This window comes from Nicotiana tabacum, chromosome 2 (assembly GCF_000715075.1).
Source record: "Nicotiana tabacum cultivar K326 chromosome 2, ASM71507v2, whole genome shotgun sequence".
In the NCBI taxonomy this organism is placed as follows: domain Eukaryota; kingdom Viridiplantae; phylum Streptophyta; class Magnoliopsida; order Solanales; family Solanaceae; genus Nicotiana; species Nicotiana tabacum.
The window spans coordinates 50,005,447-50,028,085 of record NC_134081.1 but is presented as its reverse complement, the minus strand read 5'-3'; positions in this window follow the sequence as shown (position 1 = coordinate 50,028,085).

Sequence of the window (22,639 nt, the reverse complement as noted above, 5' to 3'; positions counted from 1 at the left end):
CATCAGAGATGTTTTAGTATTATAAACCAGTCAATATTATCCGGTCTCCGCAAAGCTCAGGTTCCCGTACACTAACAATATGGTAGAATATGAGGCTTGTATCTTGGGACTCAGGTTGGCCATCAACATAAATGTTCAAGAGTTGCTGGTAATTGGAGATTCTGATCTATTGGTACACCAGGTACTATGAGAATAGGCTACCAAGAATACCAAAATATTGCCATACTTGCATTGTGTACAAGAGTTGATCAAGAGGTTTACAAAGATAGAATTCAAGCATGTTCCAAGGATTTATAATGAGTTTGCAGATGCATTAGCTACCTTGTCTTCCATGATACAACATCCGAATAAGAATTTCATTGATCCTATCCCAATAGAGATTCGTAAGTAGCCAACTTATTGTGCTCATGTTGAAGAAGAGTTTGATGGAAATCCATGGTTCCATGATATAAAGGAATACTTGGAGTAAGGAGAATACCTAGAGAATGCTGCATACACTCAAAAATGCACGTTTTGAAGATTGACCAACCATTTCTTTCAGAGTGGAGAAATTTTGTATAGAAGGAATCCTAATTTGGGATTGTTGCAATGTGTCGATGCCAAGGAGGCATCTAGATTGCTCGAAGAAATACATGCCGGAAGTTGCGGACCTCACATGAACGGTTTCATTTTAGCCAATAAGATATTAAGAGAAGGGTATTTCTGGATGACCATGGAGACAGACTGCATCAAATATGTTCAAAAATGTCACAAATCCTAGATACATGCTGATATGATATGAGTGCCGCCCAACGAACACAATGCAATGAGTCCACCCTGGCCTTTCTCTGCTTGGAGCATGGATGTCATCGAACCAATTGAACCAGCCGCTTCAAACGGACACATGTTCATTTTGGTGGCTATAGATTACTTCATAAAATGGGTTGGAGCCACTTCCTATAAGGCTGTGACTAAGAAGGTCGTAGTAGATTTTGTCCAGGATCGCATCATTTGTTGATTTGGAGTACCAGAGTCAATCATTACTGACAATGCCGCCAATTTCAACAGTGATTTGATGAAAGCTATGTGTAAAACTTTCAAGATCAAGCATCGGAACTCTACAACATACATGCCATAGATGAATGGAGCCGTTGAAGCCTCCAACAAGAACATCAAGAAGATATTGAGGAAAATGGTGGATAAATACAAGCAATGGCACGGGAAGCTACCATTTGCTTTGCTCGGGTACCGCACCACAGTTCGTATGTCTACTGGGGAAACCCCCTATCTATTGGTCTATGGTAACGGAATCCTTATTCCCTCCAAAGTGGAGATTCCTTCCTTAAGAATCATACAAGAGGCCTAGCTAAGCGACGGGGAATGGATACGGAGTCAGTAAGAATTGTTGGCTCTCATTGATGGCAAGAGGATGAATGTAGTGTGTCACAACTAACTCTACCAGAATATAATGGCAAGGGCTTTCAACAAAAAGGTTAGATCGAGGCAATTCATGCCGGGGCAATTGGTGCTGAAAGGGATCTTCCCGCATCAGGATGAAGCAAAAGGGAAATTCTCACCTAACTAGCAAGGCCCTTACATGGTTCATCGAGTATTGACAGGAGGAGCGCTTATACTTGCAGAGGTGGATGGAGAAGCATGGCCAAAACATATCAACTCAGACGCAAACAAGAGATATTACGTTTAGGATTATGTTTGCACTTTCTATTTGATGTAATCTGAACTACACTTGACCTAATTCCCGTTTAAGAGAGGATATGTAGGCAGCCCTGTGGGTTCAGTCACATCATAATAAAATCTTCATTCCCCTCTATGGTCATAACTTGGGACAAGCTTTCGAGTTTGTAAATCTCATTACGTCAAGGATCGCCAAGAAGTGTATTGCCAGAAGTATGCCTTGAAACTAGGGTAGAATTTTGATGAGGGTACTCAAAATTCCGAACTGAGGAGGTTGCAATGTCTCAAAAGCATGTCATAGTCGCCGATTTGACAAAATTATTTTATGTGTTATCGCATATTTTGAACAACTACATTTTTATGATTTGTCACAAATGCATATTTTTGAAAATTTCATTTTGCAATAGCCTGATGTTACCCAGGTTGACTCGAACAAGGTGTCAAGACATGAGCGAAGGCAAAGCAATGAATCGAGAGGACGAACCGACCTTCCCCCCCACAACTCACGATCTTTCTCTAGATGCAGGGACAGGGGACATAACAAACTGTCAGCAAATATATATAGCAAGATCACTTTCTTCACACCAACAGAAGTCGACAAACACAAATGCGTCAAGCTAAGAATCATTTTTTTCCTCTCACATTTAATCGTTGCTTTTCCTGTATAGGGCTAAGCACTGCCCTCATTACATTGGATAGGGGCTAAACAATTCCCTCATCATCGCATAAGTCTAGACACTGCCTTTCCTTGCATAAGACTAAGCACTGTCTACATTACATTGCATGAGGCTTATCTCCATCATTGCATAAGGCTAAATGCTCCATTCCTTGCATGAGGCTAAGCACTGCCTCCATCATTGTATAAGGCTAAGCACTGCCTTTCTTTGCATGAGACTAAGCACTGTCTCCATTACATTATGCAAGGCTAAGATCTACCTCCATTATTGCATAAGACTAAACTCTACCTTCCTCTTCATAGGGCTAAACACTGCCCTCATCACACACAAGGCTAAGCGCTGTCTTGTCCTATTCTTGCATAGAACTAAACATCAGTTGTTCCCTCTATCAAATAATTGATATCTCCGTGTCTATGAATTTCGTGGGCTGAAATATCGCCACATTATCCGAAAGCCTCATAATCTTAGGGCATTATCCTCATAGCCCAAAGACATCATGCCTTGGCTGGAGGATCTCTCGAAATTGCATATCATTATTCAAAGGCGTCATAGTTTAGAGGCGCCATCCTCATGGCCCGAGGACACCATTTCATGGCCTGCGAATCACTTATCGTATGCTTCATGGCCCATGATGTCATGGTCTAAGGACATTATCCTCCTCGTCCAAAGACAAATCTCATGGTCCGAAGGGAATTTGCATCATGTTTGAATAACCCATGTATGTTCGCATGCGTTATGTTTTAAGTTTTGTAGGTAACTTGGGAGGTAACCGTTCTACTTATAGGAGCAATTCTCACTCCGGTTTCTGTTCACAACGTTCGCAACCCTCTATGATCTCAAACATAACCGATGATCAGCAATTGATTACTCTTTATCCCGTAACCGCTCAAATATTTGCCTTATACATCCGTAACATTCAAATTCGCAATCATAACTCCACCTGAAATTATCCGTTACTTACGAAACTATCATATCCAAAAATCCTTTTTGAAACACACGACCACTCTTATAACAACTCCATCGGTTTCGTTCGCCGTTGAATCCATAACTACACACAACCTGATTTCCATAACACCAAGGATATGTAGGCAACTCAAGAACCAGGGTTCGACCCCATTTTTTGTTTTCAAAACGCATCTTCCCCACTTATTTGGGCAAAATTGGTCATCACTTTCTTTACCCGACAATTCTTTTTTCATTCCCGGGTAAAGAGGGGGCAGCTGTTGATACCCAATTTTGCTCTCATATTTTTATAAATATCCTATATACTTTCAAAATATCATTCTTGCATCATTACCAATATACAAGAGTCATATAAGTACTTTCTGTAATGTTTCATAATTTATAAGACTTTAAAATTGATTTTCTTGCATTTAAATTATTCAAATATTTATTTAATTATCCTTTAAAATTATTTTGTGATGACCTAATCTTCCAAATATATTATTTATATGCACATACTTGTTTTATAACAGTTTTACTTTATTTCATATAATTACATCTGTATCTTTAAGCTATTTACGCAATTTTACAATAATAGCCTATATTCTATACATAATTACATTATTTACACCAAAATAGCATTTTATATTTTTATAACGTTAAGCTATTATTTTCAATCATTTTACTACATAGGTCAAATTTTTATTATTTATAAATTACTTTTTATAAAATAATTTTAATTACACTCACCCAAACCCTAACGCCCATTCTTCTGAGACAGCCGCCCCTAAATCCTCTTATTCTCTCCCCTTTCTCTGAGAAACCCTAGTCGCTTTCATTTAAACCCATAATCCTATATCAGATGGAAAATCTTCCATATCCTATTTCCTTTTTTGCTCACACGATGGTTCTTACTATTTCCTCAACGTTACAGTATTTGGTACTCGATTATTTATGGACATTGGGTCATTGGGTGTTCGTTCAACTCCGATTATGCACTATATTCATGTTTTTGACCTGATACACTCACTACCAGGCCATATGGTTATGATTCAGTGAGATCATTTACTATTTTTGTTCTCCGTCTTGAACTAGGGTTCGCTTGATTTCTCTTAAATTGATTGTGAATCGATTTCGCATGCTATTCTTTCCTTTATATGTTTAATTGATTGTTTTCCTTGTTCATGTATTTAATTTTGCTACTATATAAACCATTTTCCCCATTCCCCTTTGAGGTCTCAATGATTCATTACTTAACTACTATTACTACTACTCTGATTCTTCTATACTTTCTGCACTCTTGGATCTTGGTCGGCTGAAAGCGAAGGCTACCGGTTTATGATTAACTGGCCTTCTCAGTGCGATCACTGCTCGGGGTTCATCTAAAACCCTTGGGAACTCTAACGCACTGAGTTTTGGGTTATGCTGCTCTCTCTGTTGTCAACGATTGAAGTATGGTTGGAATTATTCTTCTTGTTTACCCGTTTATTAATTCGAAACTGGTAAGTGTCTGTGGCTCTGTCAATTTCATTACTTCTCGATGTGTTCATGTTTTGTACATCTATGTCACTTAAACGTTGTGAATCTATGTGCTACTGTTTTACCCCGGTCATTTTATGACTCAAAACTTTTCTAGCATCTGAACTTGTCCAACTTCTGACTCTGGTGTATCCCTGATGTATGTGTTTCAGCATGAATAATTCTCACTACCTTAAGCATGCCCAACCTAGTGTGTTTTTGTGTGTTTGAATGTTTATACGTGCCACTCGTCCTGAGTTTATCTCTTTGCCTTGTTCTGTATCTTTGTGATAAATCAACTGATGTGTTCTAATTCCCATTGGATCTTTCATGTGTACTTAATACCCTACTAGAGTTAGTTCTTAGCCATGTTATTAGCCAAACATATTGCCCTGTTAATTGTGAACTTTAAGATGTGTTTCTTGCCTGACCTAATCCCATGTTGTCTAGTACTACCTATGGTTTACATGGTGAAAGTGCAACATCCAGCTTTTCTCTTATGTGTAATCTGATAGTCTAGTTTTTGATGTGTTCTTGCCTACTAAGTTCTGGTGTTGATTAAACCTTTTGTGCTATGACTGGTACTTAGCATGTTCAAATTAAGGTTTATTTGTAGACCATGTCCACCAACTTGTTTGGTTATGCTATTTTCATTAGTTTCTCATGTTAGGCATCCTTATGTGAGGATTATACTCTGTTAGTTTTCTGTCCATGATTTTATTAGATTCTCATGTTTAAAATCTCATGACTAAGTTCTTTATCCTAAGTTTGGACCATGTTTGCTTTGAAACTTTACTTGAAGTAGTATGCTATCTCATGTTGGTCAATTCTGCCACCTTAGCTTTGTTCTCAAAGAATGCAAGCATGAACCTGCCTTATATATGCCCTATGAACTTGTCAATATACTTTAGTGAAAACTGATGTTAGATACAACTTTGGGAATTCAGTGTGTAGACTTCAAAAGGCTGTTTAATTAATCCAATGTGTAGTTTTTTACTTCTATGATTAAGTTTGGCATCTGATTGGATAAGTAAGTCATCCATTTGGGCTTGGTTTTGACCTATGTATGTTGTTGTAGTTGTACCTTGTAACTGGCGCACTCTGATGCCTTGGGTGAGCCTGGGATTTGAGTCTGATGTTTGTGCAAAGAATGGGGCTGCTGAAGACCTAGAAATGTCACTAGGCTATTTTCTTTGGACCTGTATTTGTTTCAGCTTGTAATTTGGCCACATTTGAAGCATGTATTCCTCTACTTGGGCCTGTAATAACTTGTAATAAATAACAACTAGGGATTAGTGAAAGCTGAGGGGGCTGGGATACTCTATCTTCGCATGAATATGTAGAAAGCATATCTATAGGGCTCTAATTGTTTATTTGATTTCCATGTCCCACCTTTGGGAGTTATCTGCACAACATGTTGATTAACTTGTTTATTCACTTAGAAAGCATGACATAGGGTTAATATAATTCCTTAACTTGCAAACGTTAGTAAGTATGCCTATAAGGTCTGAAATTGGATTTGTTGCGCTTAGATATCATGCGTATAGGAACTTAATGCAATGATTGGAAATGCATGCTTTAACGTACTTCTTTCAATTACGTGACTCATCTAGATACCATGTCTATAGGATCTCGAATTGATTAATTAAAACTGGTATTGTTGATGTTCTCTTCTTATTAAATAGTTTGTCTAAAATATGCCTATAGGACAAAATGAGTAATTCTACATTTTCAGTGGCCTCACTGCCCAGACGTATATCGTGTAGAGATCATATCTATAGGATGTTGTCACTCACCTAGAAATACTGCCTATAGGACTTGTTAACTTTTGAATCGTTCAATCAAATAGAAATAATGCCTATATGTCTTAAATAATTTAATATACCTTGACTCCGAGACTTCCTATATATTGTTTCCTACGTAATAATCTGAACGTAGTTAGCATAAGTTCATAACTGCCTGCGTGCATCTGTGTCTATATGAGGAGGCAAACTTGAGCTCTTATTTTTTGATTATGTGTAGTCCTATATTTTTTGAATGTGCGCTAGTTTTATCACTTTTGAGCATCCTAAGTAGAGTCTAGAACAACCTAATAATAGGTCCAAAGCCTCCTGGACCATAAGCATGGGACGGGTAGTGCACGTATAGAACACGACTTAGAATTGATTAGAGCGCCTTTAAGTAAACAATTTTAACATAGTAATCGGGTAGCAGGAGATGATAGTCTGTGCCCACTGAATAGTATGAGCAGCTCCTACCTTAAGGGAGTTGCGAAGTATTATTTATATTGCATGGGGTAATCCTTTAGGCTAAAAATCTTAGGTCCCCCCTCTATATGTTTGCTATTCATAATTAGTGATCAAATATAAAATAGTTATACCTCGTAACCTCTAAAGACTTGTATCGATTATCTATATAGTCTAATTATTGCCCGATTTTCTTTGCACGTGTTCATAATAGAACCTTTAAATTCTATGTCTTCCTTTATTTATATGATCGCTTAGGACAATTGTAATCCGATAATCTGCTTAGTGTAAACCTCGATCGGCACCCACAGTTGTGGACCTCGAAGAGTGACTAACACCTTCTCTTTGAGGTAACTTGAGCCCTTACCCGTTGTTTAAGGCAAAGACTAGTCAAATCAGAATTATTCGCAAATAGGTGTCCTAACGCACATTTAAAATGGTTAGGTGGCGACTTTTCTCTTTTTATACCTATTTAAAAGAGTTGTCACACGTCTAAGCCCGCTTTCGCAAGAAAATGGTGCGCGTCAGAGTTCATCCTGTATTTCATGTTTCTATGCTTCGAAAGTATCATGAATATTAGTCACATGTGTTGGATTGCAATTCAGGCAGTTGGTTCAAAATCTCGCTTATAAAGAAGAGATGGTGGCCATTTTGGATAGGCAAGTTCGGAAGTTGAGGTTGAAAGACATTGCATCAGTGAATGTTCAGTGAAGAGGTCAACCAGTTGAGGAAGTGACTTGGGAGATCGAGCATGACATGTAAAGCAGATATCATTATCTTTTTGACATTCCAGGTATAATTCTAAATCCATTCGAGGATGGTAAGAGGGGAAGAATATGATGACCCGGCCGGTCATTTTGTGTATTTAGGCCATGTTCCCATATTTGATACTTCCCATATGTTTGTTTATTGTTATGCAACTTGCCGGGATAGTTGGTTAGGTTTCGGGAAGGTTTGAGAGTGATTTGGAACACTTAGTCTTATTCTAGAAGCTTAAGTTATAAGAGTTTATCAAGATTTGACTTTTTAGTAAACGACCATGGAAACAAGATTAGATGGTTTCAATAGGTTCATATGGTGATTTTGGACTTCGGTGTATGTTCGGATTTGGATTTAGAGGTTCCTAGAAGGTTTTGGCTCTATTTGCTGAAAATGGCAATTTGAAGAATTGGAGAGTTTATAGGTTTGACCGGTAGTCGACTTTGAAGTTATCGGATTTCGATTGGTGTTCCGGGTTGTATAAGTTCATTTAGTTTATTGGAACTTGTGATCAAAGTTTGGTTTTGAGCCGGAATATCTAAGTGTGATTCAGACGAGTTTGAGTAGTTGAAATATTTGAAAGTTAAGAGAAGAATTTTGATCTTTGACTCTTGGTTTTGATGTTTTTTATGTTTTCAGCCTTGAGACAAGTTTTTAGGAAATATTTGGACTTGTTAATGTTATTGGACGGGGTCCTGTGGGGCTAGGGTGTGATTCGGGGAGTTGTCAGACAATTTTCCTATGTGTAGCACTTGCTGATTTGCTGATGCAGGGTAGTGCTTCGCGATCGCACAGATTAGTCTCGCGATCGGGTAGAAGGGGGTCGAATAGGTGAGGTTTTTCTCACCACATTCGTGATAAGCGGTACACAATCATGGAGTGTTGAGTCAGATAGGAGGCTTGTCTTCGCGTTCGCGTGGGCGTTCTCGCTTTTACACTAAGGCGGATCTTTGCTGAGGGTCGTGAAGTGGAGCTCGCATTTGTGGAAGGGTGAACTATTTGGCTTTCACGATTATGGGGCTTTATAAGCGATCACGTAGGGTAATATTTGGGTAGCAACATTGTGTGCTTCACGATCGCGAAGATTTAGACTGCGATCGCGAAGGGTATACCTGGCAGACTATTTTATGTTGTTATTTCGGGATTTCGCCCATTCTTTCATATTTTGAAACCTAGACTTGGAGATGGGTTATTTTTCCAAGGGGGATTTCATACAAAAAAAGAGGATAAATAGTTTCTACTCATTTTTGAATTCATTTCAAGTATCAACATGGATTTCTAACCCGGAAAATAAGGAATTAAAGTGTAGAAATTTGAGTATTGGTATGAACTTAAGAGAGTGATTTTTGGGGGTTTTTTATTATGAAATTGGACTGTGATTAGGAATCTAATCATATATTTGGACTTGTAGGGTTATGGGTAGTCGGTATCTACCCCTTGACTCGGGTTTTGATAATGTGGGCCCAGATTGACTTTTTGGAATTTGATTAAAGATTAAAGCTTTATTATTTAGAATTGATTACTATAGTTTTGTATGACATTATTGAGTTATATTTGACTAGATTCGAGTTGTTTAGGGATGGATTTGAAAAGAAAGGCAGTGGTTGATTGATTAAAGCTTACCAGATGGAGTTAAATCTCTTGTTTATCCGTTTAAGGAAATTCTCTCCGTAGGTAATATATTTACTACTTGTTGCTTGATTTAGGAGCCATATATATGCAGGATGATGAGTGTATATATGTAGCTAGGTTATGACTGTATCCGGTATTGCTGACTTGAGTTGTGTCTTATTTGGATTAGGTGGAGTTAGGGTTGTCAAATGGGCAGGTTGACTGATTTTGGGCCGGTCAAAATGGGCTGAGCTTATAAATAAGCGAGTTGTTGACACACCCAAAATTTGTGCGAGCTGAGATAGGCGGGTCAAGATGAGCTAAATAAAGGCCATAATCCCATCATCCCAACTTAACCCTTTTTTTCCCCTAGAACTAGTCAAACCATTTTAGGGGGTGAATGTAACTATGTAAGGAAGTAATGAACCACTACCATGAATCTAATGAATGACTTACTGATCAAAGAGTTTAGTGGCCTTTGCTTTCTCCTTATTTTTTGCTTTTACCTTTATCTTCTTTCTTTTTCTAGTTTTTAATAACCTTTTTAATCTTCTTTTTGGTTATTTGATCGAGTATACAGTCTCATTAGATCAAATGAACACAATTCCCCTACATTATACTTGCATAATCAATCAAGACCAAAATTGAGTAATAAAATAATTTATGAGCAACCTTCTAGTTCTAACTGCACTAATAATAAACTAATTCACTTGTAGTGTACTAGCATCAGTATATTATTTCGACAAATACAAATCCAAAATTTTTAGTATTCACTTCCAAACTAAATGTTTGAAGCTCTATTGCAGATGTCTTTTTATTTACGTGATTTTTCTCTAAACCAGTTGTAACGACCCAATCGGTCGTTTTGAGCATTTGCATTTCGTTCAGCTGTTTGAGGTCTTGAGTAGTTTCATATGATGTATTATGACTTGTTTGAATTGTTGGATTTGGTTTTGAGATGATTCGAGATCGATTCGGAAGAGCGATTCTCATGTTAGAAGCTTTGAATTGGAAGGGTTGACCGAGTTTGACGTTTTGTATATTTGACCCCGGATCAGAGTTTTGATGGTTCCGTTAGGTACGGGTGGTGATTTTGGACTTGGGCGTGTGCCCAAATTTGTATTTGGATAATTCTAGGAGGTTTCGACATGAATTGATGAAAGTTGGAAATTTGAATGTTTGGGATGTTCATAAGTTTGACCCAGAGTTGACTTTGATGATGTCAGGTTCGGATTGTGGTTCCGGCAATTGAAATAGCTTCATTATTTTATTTGGGACTTGTGTGAAAAATTTGAGTCCATTCCAAGATGAATTGATATAGTTCGGCATGAGTTTTGGAAGTTGAAAGTTCAAAAGTTTATTAAATTCGATTTGAGGTGCAATTCGTGGTTTGGATGTTGTTACGTGTGATTTGAGGTCTCTAGTAAATCCGTGTTATATTATGGGACTTGTTGGCATGTTCGTACGGGGTCCCGAGGGGTTCGAGTGTGTTTTGGATTGACTTCGGACCATTTTGGAGTTGCATGCGATTGCTAGTTTTCTAATATTTCCATTGTGCTTCGCGGTCGCGGGAGACAGAACATGATCGCAGGAGATGAAATGCAATCACGATGGGTATTTTTGTCAGTGGAGTTGTGTATTCTTCGCGTTCGCGCTTCAAAGATTGCATTCGCACTTTGTTGAAGTTTTTAGTCTTTGCATTCGCATCCATGGCTATGCGTTTACGTAGTGTTGAGCGGGGTTGGTCAGCCTTGATGGGTTCTTCATTGCATTCACGATGATTTTTCCGCGATCGCGGAGGTCTGGCAGTGTGCTTCATCGCGTTAGCGAGGTTGTTGCCACAAACACGTAGAGTAAAGTGTGGCAGTGTGAGTTTGTGCTTCACGAAAGCAAGGCTGCTACCGCATTCGCGAAAGGTATTGCTGGAGAAATGATATAAAGTACTCTATTTCAAAGGTTTCGAATATTTGAGCATATTTTGAGCTATGGAGCTCGGATTTGGACGATTTTGGAGGCGATTTTCATCACATGGATTGGGTTTCGAGCCGTTCGGAGGATGATTTGAGCGGGATGGCACTTCTAGTGCATCGATTTGGCTTGTTTGAGGTAAGTGTCTTGCCTAACTTTGTTGGGGAAATTGTTTCTACTAATTGCTATTGTTTGCTACGTGCAGGGATGATGCATATATGAGGTGACGAGCGTTTATGCATGTTCCAGAGATAATCATGCTCGGGGGTAAATTATACGATTAATTGTACCTTGTAGAAATTACGTGACCTTCTTGTTTCATGTCTTAATTGACTTCTAGATTACTAAGAATATGAAATTAAATGCTAGAAACCAAGATTTAGCTTATTATAACTTGATTAAAATTTGACGAATTTTTGTGAAATTATTGATGTGTTTAATTCGGTCACCATTATGCTTAATCACCAATACATCACTACGATTGTTATTCTTGTTGAAATATTTGAACAACAAAGTAATTGAGGTTTATTGAATTTTTATTGGCTTGAAAGCTGTGATTGATGTTCATTTGAAATATTCGCTTAAACACTCTTCTTGATATTATTCATGCTTCCTACCTTTCTTGTCATTGATATACATATGCTTGGTGAGGAAGAGTGTAAAGCATGAAGGGTGATGCCATGCCATTTTATTTACATTATCATGTGAGGATGAAAGTAAAAGCACGAAGGGTGATGCCGTGTCATTTCATTTATATTATCGTGTTCTCATTTACATTATCACATGAGGAGGAAAGTAAAAGAACGAAGGGTGATGCCGTGCTATTTAATTTATATTATCATATTTTTATATCATCATGCGTTCATGGCATGATGGGTGTTTCTGTGCAGGCGAGGATGAGGGACATGCATTATGTTGTGATATCGTTTTCTTATGTATACATTCATGCCTTTACCTTGAACTATTATTGTTGCCCCTATACTTTCTGTGTGACTTGTCGTTGTTGTTCTGTCTTTATCCTCTATCTCAATTGTTGTTGTGTTATTCATGCCTGCTAGCTGTATAACTTGCGAATATCATGTTTTTCCTTCTTGTTGTTATATCTACATCCATGTCGTTCCTCATTTATTGCACTTTCGTATAAGCCTTCTACCATGTTAGTTATTCATGCCTTCTATTTGTTAGCTCATGAAGATCATGCTTTCTCTCTTATTTGTTATATCTACATCCAAGCCTTCTACCATGCTTTCTTCTTTCTTAATTGCTGTCATTACTTCTATGCCTTTTACCTAGTCTGTTACCATTGTCTATACGCACTGCCTTGTTTGTTATAGCTACATGTGTACTTCCCATTTTTTCATTACTGTTACTGGCATTCTTTCATCTGGTTGGTATTGTTATACGCATCTTTGGGGAGGATGAGATAAATGCACGAAGGGTGTTGCTGTGCCATTCGATTTGATATCTTGAGTACATTTCTCACACTATGAAAGTTATGGATTTATTATCGTAGTTTGTTGGTTATCGCTCTAAGGAAATGATTGGTCGAGGTATTGAGGAATATTTAATCGTGATTTCTTTTAGTAACTATTTACTGCTTTGCATATTCGTTTATGGTACTCTTTTCCGTTATGGTGTAGTTTTGTTCTAATGCTAGTCTTCTGCACAGGATATATCAGTAAGTATCTTTTAACAAAAAAGCCTCGTCACTACTTCACCAAGGTTAGTCAACATACTTACTGAGTACATGGGGTCGGTTGTACTCATACTACACTTTTGCATCTTGCATGTAGATCTTGGAGCGGAGATACGGTGGATGGCGGGGGATGACACTGAAGATGTTCGTGCCTTCCGGGTGTGGCTACCACTTATCCCTGGGTAGTTTTAGAATTGAATTCTGTTTATGTACATTTCAAACAGAAGTTGTATTCATTTCATATAAGTTTTTGCAATAATCCAGTCTTAGTAGCTCATGACTTATACTACTAGTCCTTGGGATAATGTATGAAAATCTAGATATATCATTTGTTGGTCACCTTTAATTTATTAGAATTGTGTTATCTGTTAAGTGGCTGACCTAACGGGTTGGGTTAGGTGTCATCACAACTAGTGAATTTTGGGTCGTGACACCAGTAGTCTGCCCATTCTTTTAGATCTTGTACCTGACATCTGCAAAAAATAATTTAACATTGATACAACGTATTTGTGATATAATCAATCTACAATGTATGAACAAACATAGTGAAAGTAATAGAAACGGATAAAATGGGAAAAACAAAGAATGTACGAATCATGGTAGGATTAGAAAGGCCATAACAGAGAGGAAAAGAAAGGAAGGTTAAGTTGGAAGGCTTTAAGAACAAAAGCCATTTTAGCAGAGTAAACAATATAAAATGACTTTGAAATTGTAGAAGATCGAAAAATAACTCTTGTTATAAAAACAAGAAAATCAATGTAATCATTTCTCTTTCATATCATTACAGATAAAAGATTGAGTTGTCCTTTTTGTATAAGTGAAGAAAATGAGCTGTTAACTCACCTCTTCTATACAACTTGTGCAACTATCCAATTATGGTACTACCAGAAACTCATGAGAATTCCACCTCTAACATTACATATATGATGCAAAGAGTAGAAACCTTCGTGATGAGTACCAGTTCATGAAATATATTATGGTAGTTCTTTTTCTAAAAATAATCTTCTATTATTATGATGCAACATCACCATTTAACACTACAATAACCTACAACGAAAACCAATTAATGACAAGAGAGATTGAACTAGTAAAAAGTTATATAGAACTAGGAAGTAAACAAAGCATATACCTGCAAACATCACTAAGCTAATTGAAAATTATAGCAGCAATTTTCTCAATGTCTATTGCGATGTCATCATTTTCATCTTGGGTTAATTTCACTTAAGGGCATTGAACTATCTTCCAATTTCACTAAAGTCATTCAATTTTTTTTTTGTCATTTAAAAGTAACTAAACTTTATCATTGTCACTTAAAAATTATTTTGCCTCAAACCCCTACCATAAATATGACATGACCCAAAATTTAATAAGAAAAATCCAAAAATAAATGCCACATAAGATTAAATGGGTCATACCCACTATAGATCCATGTCTCCCTTAATATGATTTGACCCAAAACCCAAATGGGTTTCGATAAAAAAAATATATTAAATTTCACATTAGTTTAAAATGATTATCCTATACTACAAAGTTTTTGCCTTTTTTGTTACATAATGCACATTCATAATTATTCTATACTAATATAATCTATGCTAGAAATTTTTTATTTTGTTTGTATGCCCTATCCGAGTCATTTTATAACTCTACTGAAGCTAAAATACTACTGTATCCAACTCACATAACATATTTATAATTTTTTAGTGAAGTTAAAATACTATTGTGTCTATCTCGCATAACATATAAATGTATCATAAGCAGACAAGAATAATTCTTATTCGCATAACATAGATTCTTATTAACCTCATTATTCTTGTCTGCTTATGATACGTGCTCGCTCGCTCGATCAAAATATCCACACAAGTCTAAAAATATCATACGAACTCATTCGCGCGATCAAAACACAAAAATAATATTTAGAACTACGAACCAGACACCAAAACGCATGAACTTCAAAGTAAATTTTAAGAACCTCTAGAATTGTAACTAAGCGTTTGAATCTTATCAATTCAACTCCAAATGATATAAAATTTTGCAGATAAGTTCTAAATAGCATAACGGATCTATTCCAAGTCCCAAAATCAAATCCTGAACCCGATAGCTAAAAGTCATCATACGGTCAAACTTTTCAACTTCAAATTGCCAAATTTCGGCAAAATAACACAAATCAACCTACGGACTTCCGAATTCGATTCCTGGCATACGCCCAAGTCCAGATTCAAGATATGAGGCTATCGGAGCCATCACAACAGAAAAAGACAATGTTTGGTCAACATTTCTAACTTAAGCTTCTAAGCCACGAATCAAAAGGGTCCAAATCAACCAGAAATCTTTACGGAATGAAAATAATCAACCCCGTAAGTCATAAAACTATAAACACACATGTGTGAAGCATCAAAAGTGAAAGCGGGGTGAAATTATACAAAACAACCGGTCAGGCCTTTATAAAACTCATCCATTTCATCCACCATTTCAATATCACATCTACCACTACTACTTATCACCACCCCAATATTAGACATTGAACATTTAAGTACTCTCTCAATAATTTATGCAAAATATCTTCAATAATCTTTACCTTTTTATTGCAAGTGTCACGACCTAAAATCCCACCTCAGGTCGTGATAGCGCCTAACCGTACTTGCTAAGCTGGCCAACTCGCAATTAATGGAATATATTTCAGATTCCTTTAATTAATAGTCATATCATAAATAAAGATAAGAATTATTTCGAAACAATATAGTATCTGACGCAATCATAACATGGTTCGAATACGACCAATACAGTACAATCCCCAAGAACTAGGTGACACAAGCACATGAGCAATTACTGAATAAGTATAAGTTTGAAAACATAATCAAAGATGTCTGAGAAAGAAAATAGACAAGAGATAAATAAGGACAAGGAATCAGACACTGCGAAACGTTTCCATGAAGTGCAACTCATCCTAAGTAGCTAGGTGAATGCCTAGGCTCAACAAGAGGCTCCGCTAGTACCCACCTGAGGATGTGCACAAAACGATGTGCAAAAGTATAGTATGAGTATACCACAGTCGGTATCAAGTAAGTATCAAGTCTAACATCGAAGAAGTAGTGTCGAGGCTATGGGCATCAAGATAGTTACAACCCATATATATATATAGAGCCTAGAACTAAAATAGTAAATGATCTCATGAATAACATGTTTCAAAGATATCAATAGTCGAAAGGTAATAAGCATGTTTTTCCAATTCAAAGATAATCATAACGCTGCTCAGATATGGTATATAAAGATGGCATGTTTCAATCAATGAAGTCGAGGCTCCAAGGTAGCATATATAGATGACATGCAACAGTTAGCATTTAAATGGATTTTTTTAAATGAATCAAGGATATCAATAGTTGAAAGTAATAAGCATGCCTTTTCCAATTCAAAGATAATCATACCGCTGCTCAGATAAGGTATATGAAGATGGAATGTTTCAATCAACGGAGTCGAGGATCCCAAGTAGCATATATAGATAACATGTTGTTAGCATTTAAATGGATGTTTTTAAATGGATCAATGATGACTATGCATGCTCAAGACTCTATGTTTTACCCTAGCCGATAAAAGATCCACGTACCCCGATACAAAATTCATGTATCACTGAAACCCGATACAAAATCTATTTATCGACCCGATATACAATTCATGTATCAACCATGCTACCATGGACCAAAGTAACATGGGTAATCACCTGACTCCAGAGGGATCCTTATCCAAGCGCAAAAGGATATTGATAGCTTACTTATAATCAAATATTTGCTCATCATGTCCTATGCCATAGTTGTATTTCAACTACACGACCTTGCCTTTCGTGTCATAATCTCAGTCCAAATCAAGTATCCAAATATAATATGTATGCATAATCCCAAGAATTTATAGCTAAAAGATGCATAAGTACTTAATAAGATCTCATGCCTTCATAAATAATGAAAAACCTAGGCATGATCTCTGGCATGAACAGAATGAAAGTAGTCATATAGGCCAAATAAATCATTAATCACGATGAGCACATAACCAAAACAAGGCATAAAATATCTCAATTTCACCATGAACATGATATAAACTTGGTATGTGCATATGTGCTCGCCACCTGTCGCGCCCCTTTTTCTCACAAAATCGGGTTTTGACATGTAACAACTCTTTTAAGGAGGTATTAAAGAGGAGAGTCATCACCTAACAATTTTTAAGGTGCGTTAGGGCACCTATTTGCAAATAACTCCAGTTTAACTGGTCAACGCCACCAAAGATCGGGTAAGGACTCAAGTTACCTCAAAGAGAAGGTGTTAGGCACTCCTCGAGGTCCACAACTGTCGGTCCCGGCCAAACTTAAATTATATGGATTAGTTTATGTGATCAAGTAAGCAAAGACAGTACAAAATCTAAGAATTTTATTACAAAGAGATCTTTTATAGGGAGGTACAACTATTTTTTCATTCTAATAGAAAAGAAGGGGGGGGGGGGGGTCCTAACTTTTTTAGCCTAAAGGATCACCCTGTGCAACATAAATAATATTTTGTAACTCCCTTACGATAGGGTGTTACTCATATTATCTAGTGGGCACAGACTATCATCTCCTGCTACCCGATTATTATGTTAAAGTTGTTTACCTAAGAGTGCTCTAATTCAATTCTAAGTCGTGCACTACCCGTCCCATACCTATGGTCCAGGAGGTTTTGGACCTCTATTTGGATGGTTCTAAACCTTATCTAGGCTGCTCAAAAATGCAAAACTAAGCGACAAACAAAACATATAAAGAATTCACATAAAAGCAATTGACGGCTCACATTGACCTCTACACTTAAGCAGCGAATGCACGCAAACACAGATGTCAATTATGAAGCTGCAGAATCCAGAATCTTAAACCTATAGACATTCTTTCTAGGCGATTTTTGAATCAAAGTATGTGGGCAATTTCAGATGTAGGACATTGCTTATAGACAGAATTATTTCGGTATTACAAGCTGATTATTGAAGGTTTTAACTTACCAATCCTATATGTGTTATGCCTAGGTAATCTACATAGTTGAGTATAACAAAATATGCTGGGAAAAGTCCTAGAATTATCTAGGTTTTCATAACAGTGACACTCAGGAAACAGTGTTTGAGTAGTCTAGTATTAACCAATTAACGAGCAATTATTTCCTATATGCAGGATCTCTAACACACAATACTTTAAAGCTTATTTTATCGTCATCTCTTAGTCCTATATGCATAATTTCTAGGTGAGCAGTGCCAAGTAGAATAATTGCAATCCTATAGGCATGATTTCTAGTAGGCGATGAGAATTGATAGAAACATCGATGAGAAACTAATTCCTATAGGAAGGTTCTCTAATAACACATAACAATAAATATAATTGCAGCATTTGGGGTTTGCGAGCAGACAGTGTGTGTGTGTGTGCTTCTTCTAATGTTGTGATTTCTACAGTGTACATGTAATCGAACAACACATGTAGCAAATAAATTACCAAGTCCTAAAGGCATGTTATCTACCCATTTTGCATGTAAATATTAAATTCTACCCATTTTCCCTTTTTACTAGCACCCCTATTGTTTATACAAAAGTTATTACAGGCCCAATAATGAGTAAAAATACAAATGTTACACAACAGTGACAATAGGCCAACAGTAGGCTCAACATGAAATACCCAGCATTGTCTGGGCCTTCAACAACTCTCACACAGCATACCCAGACCTCTAATATGGTCCATATCCAACACACAACCCCGGAATCCATAAAGGAGCCCAATTTATTCAACAATAGCATCAAGTGTTGCACCATTTAAATCAGCCAATTCAGGTACACAACAAATAACATGATGGAATAGGATGAATAGGAGTAGTTTGAGATTTAGGGAATGACTAAGGATGAAGCCCTAGTGTGTCAGAGTTCACAAGAGTCAAAATTGGACCCCGAGCAGTGCTCACACTAGGGTGATCAATAATAGAACCTATGTAGCCTTGGCTTTCAGTCGGCTAAGAATGAGAACTCAAGAGAGTGCATAGATGACAAGTGAAGGATAGTAAACCAAGGTTGAGAGATAAAGCTGAGGGGATACAAACATAGTCAAGTTGAGCACATAGAGCAAATTATCAAACAGGCCTTAGGGGGCTTTAGAACAGACTTAGCAAAGATTCAGAAGAACAAGTTCAACACCTAGTGCATAAGTGGTCATACATTAGCAGAACAGGTTTGCAGGATTGGTGACAGTTGCATACACAAATACATAATAAAGGAAGAGGTCCAAATTATGCTAAGTATAGGTCCTGATGTTATGAAACAGTCATGATAATTTGGCAACAGAACAACATTTAGACATGATAAAAGCAGATTACAACTACTGGTGGGGGGGGAGGGGGGTGGTTAAACATGCTAAAGGACATACTAACAGGATCAAGCATGTTATATAGGCAGGATATTATCACAGCAATTCAGAATAGGATAGGAAATACATTTGTGCCATATAGTGAGTATACATACTCAGGTTTTGAACACAATCGACTAGCTAACGAAAGAGAGCATAAATTATGTAGGAAAAGCATATTCGAATAACAAGATTGATGGCCTAAGGCAAAATTAAACACCAAGAGATGCTAACAAGTGTAAAGGTCCCAAACAGTAGTAATTCTTAACACATGGACTAGTCAGATTTGGAAAATATCTACTTAATAGAACCAGGTTTAGGCATGCTTGAAGCTTAAAGTTAAAGAGACCTAAAACAATTGAAGAAAGCAAACAGAATTCCACACAAAACAGCCCAGAAAAACATATTAAACTGAAGAACTTTAGGAGTGAAAACATATGCAAATCATAAATACATAGGAATGAAATTACAAAGTGTAGTAACTTACTAGTTAAGCGAAGAACAGTAAAGAATGAACTTCCACAGAAAACCCAGAATCCCAATGCGTCAAAGTTCCCAAGAGCTTTGATGAACTCAGGGCAATGCTCGCACCAAGAACAGGTTAAGTAACAAGGTGTTAATGGCCTTGTCTTTCAGCCGGCCCATACAGAATACAGAGCAAGGGAGTAGCAAAACCCCAATTTTTAGTGAAGAAAATCGATTTCAAAGTCTGTCTTAAAGGGGACTTGGGAGGGGTTTATCTAGTGACAGAAATTGAAAGAACAAATATGGAAAACAATTAATTAAATACAAATAGGGAAAGAAAATCAGTCAAATTTAAGCAGGAACAAGGAAAGTCACATGCATAGCCTATTCCGAGTAGAAATAGGTAAAAAACAAATCGGACAAACCCTAGTTGGAAAATGGTCAGACGGATTTTCGTCTGAATCTTGTAGGTTGAGGATGATTACACTTGATTCGGAGAGGTAGTACTTGCCAAAATCGGGCAAGTACTAAGTAACACCACGAACGAGTGAATGGTAACAAGGTAATACAAATAAGGTAAGCATATCATGGAAAGAATCCATGATTGAGATGGATTCAGAGAGTTTTAGAAAGGAGGAGATTAGGGTCCTTCAGAGAAGGGGGTGGGTTTCAGGGCGGCGGGTTAGAGGGAAATGGGATTAGGGTTTGGGTTGGGTAATTTAAAAGGGTAGGTTGATTGTGGATCGTTGATCTTAGAGATCAACGACCAGGATTTTAAAGAGGGATTGGGGCGGGTTAATTAAATGGGTATGGGTGGTGGGTTTCTGGTGTTGGGCTAGGGGTTATTGGGTTAGGGTATTGGGCCTTTTGGTCCGAAAATTAGTTAAAAAATTAGGCCAGCTCTTTTAAATAGAAATTAAAAGGGAAATAATTTAATAAAATAGCTAAATAAATATATAAAAATACTACTTGTGCAAATTATTACTTTAAACAATAATAGAAGACTATAAAAAATATAAAATATTATTTTGACCCTAAATGAAATGTCAATTGCAATAAGAATGCAAAATATAGGCTATTATTGCAAATTTATGCGAATAGCCTAAAAATACAATTGTAATTATATCAAAAATGAAGTGAAAATATTTCAAAAATGTATTAGGGATTCAAATAATAATTTGAAGTTATTAAGTCATCACAGATAGTTTAAAAGGGTAGTTACTGAATTTGTGATGTAAATTAATGCGAGAAAATTAATTTAAAAGCTCTACAATTATGGAAAATTATAAGAAGTGCTTGTGTAAATCTTGTAAATTAAATAATAATGCAAAATGATATTTTAAAAGTATATATATTATTTTAAAAATATATGAGGCCAAAATTGGATAACAACAGCTGACTCTATTTACCCGAGAATGATGAAAGAGTTATCGGGTGAAGAAAATGATGACCGATTTTGACCAAATGAGGTGATTTGAAAAAATGGTGGCCGAACCCTAGTTTCTGAGTTGCCTACATAGCCCTAGTGTTACGGGAATCAGGCCGCGTGTAGTTCTAGATTCAACGATGAACTAAACCGATTGAGTTGTTATAGGAATGGTCATATGCTTCGAAAAAGGTTCTTTTGGGGTAGGACAGTATCGGATGAATTTATGCGGAGTCATCGATGTGAATCTGAAACATTACGGATGGATAACTGAGTAAATATCTGAACGGTAAAAAGCGGGTAATTGATGGTGGTTGGTTACGTTTGAAATAATTGCAGGATGTGAACATTGAACAGAAACCGGAGCGAAGATTTCTCCCGTTAGGAGAACGGTTACTTAATGGATTACTTGCAAAACACGATGCATGCAAGTATATATGGATTATTGCGATAATTTAACATGATGTAGATTCCCTTCGGACCATGAGGGTTGTCTTTGGACGGTGAGGATGGTGTCCTTAGACCATGACGTCTTGGGCCATTAATCATGTGATAAGGGATTCGCAGGCCATGAAATAATGTCCTCGGGCCATGAGAATGGTGCCTCCGAACCATGACGCCTTTTAATAAAGATGTGCACTTTTGAGAGATCCTCGGGCCATGGAATGGTGTCTTCCAGCTATGAGGATGATGCCTTCAGACCATGACGCCTTTGGACAAAATGGTGATATTTTAGCCCATGAAATGCAAAATATGATGTTTGGCCGTATGAGAAGACGAGACAAGACAAGGCTTAGTCTTGGGTAAGATGAGGGCAATGCTTAGCCCTGGGTGAGTAGAGGATAATTCTAGGTCTTAGATGGCGTAATGGAGATAGCATTTAATCACGAGGAAAAGGCAATGCTTAGCCTTGTGGAATTAGCGAGGCAGTGCTTAGCCTCATGCAAGATGAGGAGACAATGCTTAGTCTCATGCAAGTAAGGGAAGCAGTGCTTAGCTTCATGCAGGAAAGGTAGTGCTTAGCTTCATGCAGGAAAGGTAGTGCTTAGCTTCATGCAGGAAAGGTAGTGCTTAGCCTTATGTAATTAAGGAGGCAGTGTTGAGTCTCATACAAATAGGGAGGCAGGGCTTAGACTTATGCAAATAGGAGACAATGCTTAGACTCGTGCAAAGAAAGACAGTGCTTAGCCTTATGCAGTTAAGGAGGCATTGCTTAGCCTCATGCAAATAGGAGACGATGCTTAGTATAATGCAAAGAAAGGCAGTGCT